The 9,180-nt window shown below is 40.6% G+C and overlaps 1 pseudogene; it reads left to right on the plus strand.

The window, feature by feature from the left end:
- Positions 1–696: 696 nt before the first annotated feature.
- Positions 697–7,399, plus strand: LOC141251094 (uncharacterized; annotated as a pseudogene).
- Positions 7,400–9,180: the final 1,781 nt, after the last annotated feature.

Raw genomic sequence — 9,180 nt, forward strand, 5'->3', positions numbered from 1 at the left:
TGATATCAAGGGAATAAGCCCTTCTACCTGCATGCACAGGATCTTACTGGAGGAAGGAGCTAAGCCAAGCCGACAACCTCAGAGGCGATTAAACCCTCCCATGATGGAAGTGGTAGAGAAAGAGGTGTTGAAATTATTGTCGGCCGACATGATCTACCCAATTTCGGACAGTCGATGGGTTAGCCCGACTCAAGTTGTTAAGAAGAAAGGAGGGATTACCGTAGTAGATAACGAGGCTGGTGAAATGATTCCTCAAAGAACGCATAATGGCTGGCGTGTTTGCATCGACTACCGCAAGCTGAACGCGGTAACTCGTAAGGATCACTTTCCTCTCCCCTTTATCGATCAAATGCTAGAACGCCTTACAGGTCGCGCATATTATTGTTTCCTCGACGGATACTCGGGTAATTCCAGGTGGCCATAGCGCCAGAACACCAGGAGAAGACTACTTTCACATGTCCTTTTGGCACCTTTGTATACTGCAGAATGCCATTCGGACTTTGCAATGCACCAGGTACATTTCAACGATGTATGGTAAGCTTCTTCTCCGAGTATATTGAGAACTTTATTGATGTATTTATGGATGACTTGACAGTCCATGGTGATTCATTTGATGGTTGTTTGAATAACTTGAAACTTGTCCTACAAAGATGTGTAGAAACCAATTTGGTGTTAACCTCAGAAAAGTGTCATTTCATGGTCAATCATGGTATTGTTTTGGGTCACATTGCATCCTCTAAGGGGATTGAGGTTGATAAGGAAAAGATTGACGTAATTCAGTCCTCACCTTATCCTACTAATGTGTGTGAAGTTCGATCTTTTCTTGGCCTTGCAGGTTTTTATCGCAGGTTTATAAAAGACTTCTCCAAAATCTCGACACCACTATGTGAGCTGTTGAAGAAAGAGGTGGATTTTGTCTTCAACGAGGAATGTAAGCTTGCGTTTAACACCTTGAAATCGCACCTCACTGCTGCACCTATCATCAAGGCGCCGGATTGGTCCCTACCATTCAAGATCATGTGCGATGCTAGTGATTATGCTGTGGGAGCTGTTTTGGGCCAGAAAGTAGGGAGAGCAGTGCACGTTATCTACTACGCATCAATGACGCTAAGCGGCACCCAAAAGAACTACTCCACCACCGAGAAGGAGTTGCTAGCTGTAGTGTACGCCCTCAACAAGTTCCGACAATATCTACTTGGCGTAAAAGTGATCATCCACACCGATCATGCAACCATCTGTTACCTCATGACGAAAAAGGAATCAAAGCCTAGACTCATCCGATGGGTCTTATTATTAAGTGAGTTCGATGTAGAGATCCGGGATAAAAAGGTTTCCGAGAACTCCGTGGCTGACCATCTTAGTCGCCTAGTTCATGATGGTGGTGACGAGGCGAAACCGAGGTTGGGCGAATTTCCGGACGAGTCCTTATGCCAAATTGACATTCTTTCCGCCCAGACGATAACGAGGTCTCGACCGCGACATGGTGTTTCGACCGAGATGGCGGTACCTGGAACGAAATCGGAGGAAACTGGAAGGGAGTCTCGACCGCGACTAGATTCTCTCGACCGCGATTTGGCCACGGCTGAAATGTCTCTATCGCGACCTGTTTCTCTCGATCGCGATTTGACCACGGGGGTAATATCTCGATCGCGACCCAACTTTCTTGATCGCGACCCAACCCTAGAAACAACCAGGAACTCCCCCAAAACTCAATTGCTCACCCTTCACTCCTTCACACCATTGTATGCACACATATTGAACTACCTAGTTCAAGGGGAATTCCCTCCTGCCTGCACTAAAGCTCAGCGCGACAAAATCAAGAGTGAGGCGAAATACTATGTGTGGGATGATCCCTACTTATGGAAACATTGCGTAGACAAGGTAATCCGACGATGCCTCCCGGATAATGAGGTACAATCTGTCCTTTCTTTTTGTCATTCTTACGCATGTGGGGGGCATTTTGGGCCCAATAAGACTCCTAGAAAGGTACTTGACACTGGTTTCTTTTGGCCGCACATCTTCCGAGACGCTTATGCTTTTTGTCAAACTTGTGATAGGTGCCAGAGGGTTGGAAAATATTCCGAAGGAATGAAATGCCATAGACACCGTTAGTCTTTCGTGAGATTTTCGATGTCTGGGGGATAGACTTTATGGGACCTTTTCCTAAATCTTATGGGCATCTATATATACTACTTGCGGTGGACTATGTTTCCAAATGGGTGGAAGAAAAAGCCACCAAGACTGATGATTCAAAAGTAGTTGCAGGGTTTCTTAAAGAGAATATCTTTGCTAGATTTGGAATCCTGAAGGCCCTTATCAGCGATCAGGGGACTCATTTCAAGAATAAGACGGTCAGCGCTCTACTCTAGAAATACGGAGTAACCGAGCGAATCTCTACAGCGTATCATCCACAAAGTAATGGACAAGCCGAGGTCTCCAATCGGAAAATTAAGGGGGTGTTGGAAAAGACAGTCGCGCCAAACAGGAAAGAGTGGAGTCTCCGCCTCGATAATGCGTTATGGGCCTACCGCACCGCATACAAAAAGCCCATTGGGATGTCCCCATGTCACTTGGTGTTCGGAAAGGCATGTCATCTACCAGTGGAGCTCGAGCATAGAGCATGGTCGGCAGTCCAGAAATGCAATATGGAGATAGACGAGGCCGGGGAGCACCGAAAATTGCAGTTGCATGAGTTGGAGGAAATACGCCGAGAAGCGTATGAGAACGCGACGATATACAAGGAGAAAACCAAAGAGTGGCATGACAAGCACATACTACGCAGGACTTTCAATGTGGGCGACAAGGTATTACTCTATAACTCGCGCCTTCAACTCTTTCCAGGTAAACTGCTGTCTAGATGGAGCGGGCCCTATGTAATAGCCCGAGTCTTCCCTCATGGGGCAGTGGAGCATTTCAATAAGGACAACAACAACACCTTCAAAGTAACCGGTCAGCGGATAAAACCATATCATGAAAGTTTCTCCGATGAGGTAATAGAAGAGGTAGCTCTTGAGGAGCCTGGTGTAGAGAATTAAGGAGCGAGATTACGTCGTGCTGCGACCTTAACTAAGGCGCTGATAGGGAGGAAACCCGAGGGATTTTTACTAACTTTAATCCCATTTGTTTATTTTGTTTTTGTTATTTCCACTAGAAAATCTAAGGAGTCAGCAAGAAGGAAGCCATTGGAGGAGTAAAACAGACACCATCAACCGATATCACTCATGTCTCGATCGAGACTTTTGCATCTCGATCAAGAATTCGTCCCCGTGGAAAAGTCTCGACCGTGACTATTGGATCTCGACCGAGACGACGGTAACTCATTTTTCGAAAAATCTTCCGAAAGAAGCGTCTTGACTGCTACCAGATGATGAGTCCACTGATGATGACGGAGATGATGATGATGCTGAGGAGTGATTGCGATACCTTATCCCTCTTCCCTTTTTATGATGTCCTCTTGTGCTGCATTGAGGACAATGCACTGTTCAAGTGTGGGGAGAGTAGTTGCCGTACCGAGGAGGGTTATGGTGTTTTGCTGTTTTTCTTGCTATCTTTATATTTTTAGAGTCTCTGCTGAACTGTTTTAAGTTGTTTTTCGATCGAGTCTGTACCAGAACTTATATCGCATCTTGAACAATTGCATTAGTTTTGTTTTTTTTAAAAAAATCGAAAAAAATGACGAAAAAATACGAAAAATTAAAAGAATAAAAACCAGGCAAGCAAAAATGGATAAAAAGGAAAAGGTTGGTGCCTGAAAAATAAAAAAGAATAGAAAAGAAAAGATCCTGCCACTTAGATTTTAGTGAAAACCCGAAAGGGCGCCGAATTTACTTGTTTTGTGATTGATTTTATTGATTGCATATCTATTGGCGCAGGAGACATAAGAAGGGATTTGAAGGATGTCTCGGGTTCTAGGATTCACCGAGGAGGGATAAGGAGTTAGTTTTTGGCCTTTTATCTCTATATTTATGAGCTTATTGTTATCCACACTTTGCATGCTTACCATTCCATTAGTTAATTAGTTTTGCTACATATTATCGGCGGTTGTGTTAGATTCTAGGATTATATTTCTATTTCTTGGAGTTTGATGCATATTGTTGTGGTTGTATTATGCAGAATTTTGAAATTAGGTTTGGTGGTTGTGACTTGTGGATTGATCATATTATCTAGTGGTTTAGGACATTACTCTAAGAGGAGGAATAAGAAGTGGATAAACGAGTGGGAGACTTGATTTTATCCTTATTATGTCATATTTATGTACCCTTACCCTTAGAGGAGATTAGGAATTCCACATGTGCTTAAACGCACACCACTTGGTTCGATTATTACTATTGTATTGGATTGGTGACATATGAAGTGGAGAAATAAGGAGGGTTATGGATAGGACATCTCGGAGACATAAGGAGATAGATCGGAGTAGGTTAATGCTTGATACACTTGGAGATTGAAGTATAGTCACTAGCAGACTTTCTCTACAAATACTGTAGACCTTTGTGCTGTTAGGAGGAGTGAGTTTTATTTTGCTTACTCGAGGACGAGCATGGTTTAAGTGTGGGGAGGTTTGATAGGAGCTTATTATATAGTGTTAACTAGCGACTATTAGCTTAGGATTAGTGGTGTTTAGGTGCTTATTGAGTGGTATTCCCGGAATCCGGTATGATGTTCACTTATGGATTTGCGGGATGCTCATAAGCGTTGATTTGTGGTTTTATTATGGAGATCCCATTTGTACTAACCTTTAGTGCATTTGTGACGGAGCTAGAGAGAAGGATACCACGCCAACACCAAGAGAAGAGGGTCGAAGACGCGCTTCGACCATTGAAGAGAAGAGAAGAAGTGCTAAGAAGAAGTGCCGAGATATTCATCTGAGTTCAGAGGACTCGTTATCCCTGATCCGATGTCTGATTGAGGTGATTCTAATTCTAGGAGTTAGATATTGAAGTCTACTTGATTACCTCAAAAGATGAGCTCAATCTAAGTTGTGAGTCAAACGTTATGGCAACTCTACGAACAACACTTTTCTGCAGAAAATGTCTCGACCGAGACCCAAAAGTCGCGATCGAGATTTAGCCTCGAAATAATAGTCTCGACCGAGACTCCAATGTCTCGACCGCGACTTCCGCCGACTCTGAGGAACTGGGTCAAAGTCTCGTCCGAGACTCAAATGTCTCGATCGAGACCACGGAGACGGACCCGACCCAATTGCAGATTGAGTCTGATATTCTATCAGTTTTTCCCTATTTTATCTTTTATTTTCAATTATTTTATTTCTTTTAGGATAGACACTATATAAACCTTTAGTTTTTAGGTTAGAATTATCTTTTTCCACTTTCACAAATTAGTTCTTAGAGATTCAGTAGCCAAGAAGAAAGCTCCCACCTTTGTGCCATCTTCTACCTTCATCCTTGGTTAGTTCATCCATTATTATGTATTGCTTTCTCTTGGCTGTGTCTGGATAAGTTCCTATTAGTTCACTCTTAGGTTGAGGCAATTATTCTAGGAATTGTTTGTGAGAATTCTATTGTTTATGTTCTAATAATAATTTCAGCATTGTTTTATATTCTCTTGTGTTTATTGTCATTGATTGATATTGATTTTATCTAGGTTGCAAACTAGGTTGATTTATTATTCATTCATATTTCTAGGCTTGATAATTCGATTTGAAAAGTCTTGTCTTTTAGGTAGCAATCAGAATTAGCATAGACTATTTGCGAGTGCTTATTTTGTAGAGATTATAAACCTATGTCGAGTATCGGTGATTTGCCAATGATATTGCATAGGCCTACTTATCTTTGATCTTTATGCTGTTGCGGTTTTGAACCTTAGGATTTCTTTGGTTATTTCTTACAACAAGGGTTTCTTGGACTATTTGGACTAGTTGCTATTTACGAACAAAGAGTAGGACAACTAGATTATTTATTTAAAGAGCATAAATTTTATAGAATTCAATGATCAACTTTCCATAAGAATAATGCGTTGATACTAAGAGAGTGAGCTTTCCATCGTTATATTTTACAAATCCAACAATTTACGTTTTACTATTGCAAGATTAGTTTTTACACACAAATCCCCCCTAGTTACTACTAGGTAACACAATTAAAATAAGCTATTGTTCTGGCTCCCTTGGTATTCGACTCCGACTTACCACTTTACTAGTGGATTATTTAGTTGGATTATCTTTGATAGGGCCAACGACCGTTTAACGCCTGTCAAGTAGACACCGACTCTAGTAAAAACTATGAAAATAGAATAAAACAAGACTAGAAAGACGCAAAACGACTCTACTAAGACGAAATAAACATGACCCAAACTATACTAAAATGCATGCTATCATAACACATAACATGGAATTTGGTTGTTTCATTGATTGTAACAATCTTATAACATGTAACTGGGTTTTGTATTCAATAAAGAGAGAAGTTTACTCGCATCAATCAACATAAGAGACATGCTTCATGGATTATGGAATCCTAATAACATATTTTCTTTAGATAGAATTGATAATTTGTCCTACTCTTTGTTCTAAGACAACTAGTCCAAATAGTCCTAGAGACCCTTATTGTAAGTTATAACCAAGGAAATCCCAAGATTCAATAACACGATAGCATTAAGATCAAAGATAAGTAGTTTCATGCAATACCATTGGCAAATCACCTATACTTGACATGAATTCAGAATCTCTATCCCATAAACACTCACAAATAGTTCATCTAGATAGTTATTGCTACACAAAGATTAGACTTTTACAAATAGAATAATCTAATCTAGAAATATGCATGAGGAAAACCAACCTAGTTTGCAACCTAGATTAAACTAACATCACACAATAAGCAATTAAGCACAAGAGATAACTAAACAAATACTTCAATTCCATGATAAAAGCATGAGTTTAGAGACTCACCATGAAACCAAGCCTGAAAGCTTCAAGCTTTGAGTAAACAATGGGAATTTAGTTAATCATAATCTGAAGAACAATAAAAAACTCTAAGAGCGGAGGCTAGATGAGAAAGTAAGATTATCCTCCAAATAAAACCTAAAAGCTATTTATATGTCTTAGGAAATAAGGAATAAAAGAAATAAAAATAGGGAAATAATGTTTAGAAGATCTTTGGAAAAGCAATCCCGGAAAGAAATTCAACATTTCGGATCTTCTAGCTGTCAGGAACGCCCACGATCGCGGCTGGATGTCCGCAGTCGCGATATTGTGTTCTGTAAACTCTCCTTCCAGTGTGAAAGTCCGCGGTCGCGGGTCTTCGTCCGCTTTCGCGGGTCTTTGTCCGCGTTCACGGCTAAGCTCCTGCAGAATAACGATGTTCGTAAAATCACCATAACTTTTGACTCAAAACTTGGATTGCGCTCATATTTTGAGATTTTCAAGTATACTTTAATATCTAACTCTTAAAATTGGAATCACATAAATCGGACATCAGATCAGGGAGAACGATCTATCTGAACGTAGTCAACATCTCAACACTTCTTCTCGGCACTTCTTTTCTCTCGCTCCATCTCGAATGCACCAATGATGTGTACAAACGGAATCTCCATGGTTGTGCCACAAAGTGATATCGAGCTTCTCGCAAATCATAGAATGTACTCTCCAAGCCAGATTCCGGGAAATGCACTTGACAAGCTCCTAAACACCAATAAACCTAAGCTAATAACCGTTAGATACACCATATGGAATCCCTCTATCAAATCTCCCCATACATAAACCTTACTCGTCCTTGAGTAAGTAAAATGATGCTCACCTCTCCAATAAACCCAAAGGTCTACAGTAAGCACGAGGAGATATACTAACGGTTATATCTCGAAACTCCAAATGTATAGCAAGTATCACTAACCTAGCTCCTGCCTACAACTACTTATTTCTCCAAGGTGACATACCCAATTTCCTCGTTATATCACCACTTCATATGACACCACTCCATTAATAACCAATACGAACCGATGGTGTGCAATAAGCACAAGTGGACTCTTAATCTACTTTAAGGGTAAGGGTATACATATAATGATAAAAGTAAAATCGAGTCACCCACTCGATTACACACTTCTTATACCTCTTCTTCAATAAATTTTCTAAACCACTAATCAATATCATCAAACCATACTCACAACCACCAATCCTAATCAAGAAATCCGCATATCCCAACAACAACAATATGCATCAAACTCCAAGAATAAAAATATAATCCTAGAATCTAACACAACCGCCAATAAATGTTTAACAAATCTCATGAAATAGAAAAAGATGAGCATGTGAAGCATGAATATCAATAAATTCAAAATAAAAGAATAAAAGGCCAAAAACTAACTTCTTATCCCTCCTTGGTGACTCCTAAAACCCGAGACAATCAATCTAACCAAATATTCAAACAATTACACATGATGTAATCCCGGCGGGCTTTCGGGTTTTCACCGAAACTCTCTAAAGTGGTAGAAACTTTTTTTTTCTACTTTTTTTCTTCTTCTCTTTTTTTCTATATTCATTGTTTTTCTTTTCAGGCATCCACCTTTTCCTTTTTTCCATTTTTGCTTGCCTGGTTTTTTAATTTTTTATATATATATATATATTTTTCTTTAAACTAATACAAACCAAATGTCAATACAACCAGTCTCAATATAAAACTACTCTAGAAAACATGAAGATCATCCAACTCCTCCCCATACTTGAACAGTGCATTGTCCTCAATGCAGCAAAAGAGGACTCATAATAGGTAGGGAGAAAGATTGATGAGCTGGTGTGGCAGGAATGAAGAGTGGTAAATGAGGCGCCCACCTTGTGTGCTTAGAAGTATAGGGTGCAGATGCACAGACTCGCGGTCGCGGGTTTCAAACTGTGGTCGCGGTTACACTCCCCTGCAGATTCTCTAGTCTGTATGGGCCGCAGTCGCAGGTATTTGGCCATGGTCGCGGTTATTGGTACTAGAGTCTTCCCCATACTTGGTTCGCGGAACCACGGTTGCGGTGTTGCCTTCTGTAGCTTCCTTCATCACCCAGACACATCGTCTCTAGTAGTTTTTATTTTTATTTTTTTAAGAATGAAATAACTTACCTCGGGTTGCCTCCCGAGCATCGCCTTGGATACCGTCGTGGCTCGACGTTGTGCACTAACTTGTTCAACCGTGATCACTTCATCCCTTCCGGATCGCATCATCCAGCAACATTATCTTGAACAAGGGATGG

The sequence above is a fragment of the Phyllobates terribilis genome, unplaced genomic scaffold, assembly GCF_046119375.1.
Source record: "Phyllobates terribilis strain yellow unplaced genomic scaffold, ASM4611937v1 Scaffold_6599__1_contigs__length_43332, whole genome shotgun sequence".
In the NCBI taxonomy this organism is placed as follows: Eukaryota; Metazoa; Chordata; class Amphibia; order Anura; family Dendrobatidae; genus Phyllobates; species Phyllobates terribilis.